This window comes from Chenopodium album, chromosome 6 (assembly GCF_948465745.1).
Source record: "Chenopodium album chromosome 6, dcCheAlbu1.1, whole genome shotgun sequence".
In the NCBI taxonomy this organism is placed as follows: domain Eukaryota; kingdom Viridiplantae; phylum Streptophyta; class Magnoliopsida; order Caryophyllales; family Amaranthaceae; genus Chenopodium; species Chenopodium album.
The window spans coordinates 52,142,438-52,144,033 of record NC_137839.1 but is presented as its reverse complement, the minus strand read 5'-3'; the positions used below and the strand labels follow the sequence as shown (position 1 = coordinate 52,144,033).

General features: G+C 39.7%; 1 non-coding gene across 1 annotated transcript; it reads left to right on the top strand.

Moving 5' to 3' along the window:
* The first annotated feature begins 1,255 nt into the window (after positions 1–1,255).
* On the top strand, positions 1,256–1,361 carry LOC145637637 (small nucleolar RNA R71). Its single transcript, XR_014114397.1, has one exon. It is a non-coding gene; the product is annotated as a small nucleolar RNA R71 (small nucleolar RNA).
* The last annotated feature ends 235 nt before the right edge of the window (positions 1,362–1,596 follow it).

The window sequence follows — 1,596 nt, the reverse complement described above, 5'->3', positions numbered from 1 at the left end:
TCTTTTTCTATCTCACATTCTTTCTCTTTTTCATTCTCATGGTTTTCCTCTCTCTCTCTCTTGTTCAAAATCACTCTCAAGGGGAGGCTCACTCGTGTTCATTCTCTCATTGCTTCTCTTAGGAACACTCTCTTCCAACACTTTACCAATCCTAGTTGATATAGCATTTACGGGCCTCTTGGGATCTATTCCTTGGGGTTGAAGTTTGGAAGTGCTAGTCCCTTCCTTCAAAGCATTGGCCAATTGAGAAATTTGTGTTTTAAGCATTTTATTATGGGTCAAGACATCACTAAATTTATTATCACTAGAGGCCATGAAAGTATTGAACATTTTGGTTTGACTTTCCATCATTTCCTCTAAGATAAACCTACTAGGTGGTGCTTGTGCATAGTAGTTTTCTTGGGGAGCTCTATTACCTCTCACATTTGAATTGGAAACATTTTGATTAGAAGAACCTCTATTGTTATTGTTGTTCCAATTATTCCTATTATTAGAGTTTCCCCCTTGGTGATATTGCCCTTGATTCCCATTGTTCCCTTGGTAATTATGGTTATGGTTACCATAACCACCTTGTTGGTTGTAGTTACCTTGGGGATTTTGGTCCCTTTATTTCCTATTTCCCCATTGGTTTTGGTTATGGTAATCATAATCATTTCCTCTTTGATTATAGGAATTTCCCCCTTGTTCTCTTTGATTAGGTGGTAAGTATCTTTGATTGTCATTCCTAGGTCTATTATCATAAGACAAGACATTGACTTGTTCATTTTCATTATCATTACCATCTTCATATTGGGGTTGAGGTTGAGAATCATAATTACAAGAAGAGGTATCATGGTCATATGATCCACAATTTTCACAAAACAAACACCCATGTGGCATTTTATTAGAAGTAGAAGGAGAAGGGTTAGAATTCATACCTCTCCCCTTATCTTAGGAGGGATGCTCTTGTGTTGAACTAGAGGTCTCTAGTTTCGCCTTGATGGACGTCATCACCTTGCCAAGGTTTGCGATTTGGGACGTCAAATTGTTAATGGCGTCGAGGTGATCAACAGAGTGAACTACATTTCCTCCCTTGTTTAGAGACTCTCTCTCTCTTTCTTGCCAATCCATGTGGTGCCTCACCACACCCTCAATTATCTCTATGACTTGCTCCTCCGTCTTGTTCATAATCGGGCCACCCGCTCCCGCATCTAGGTTAGTCTTTCCTTGTGGGATCAAGCATCTATAGAAAATTTGAAGCACTTGGTATGTCGAAATGCTATGATGGGGACACTCCCTTTGATAATCTTTATACCTCTCCCAAGCCTCATAAATGGTTGCACTAGCCCATTGACAGAAACCTTGGGTCAAAGCCCTTGCCTCGACCGTCTTCGTTTGAGAGTAGAATCTCCCTAAGAAAGTCGTGGTGACCTCGTCCCAAGTTATTAAGAAGTTTGGCCTTTTTTATCATGCCATTCAAGAGCCCTTCCTATCAAGGAGAAAGGAAATATTTTTAATCTCACAAATTCTTGAGTTACCCCATTTACCTTGATTGTATTGCAATATTTTTCAAGTTCGTTCAAATGTGTAAGAGGGCTCTCATGTTTTGCTCCACTA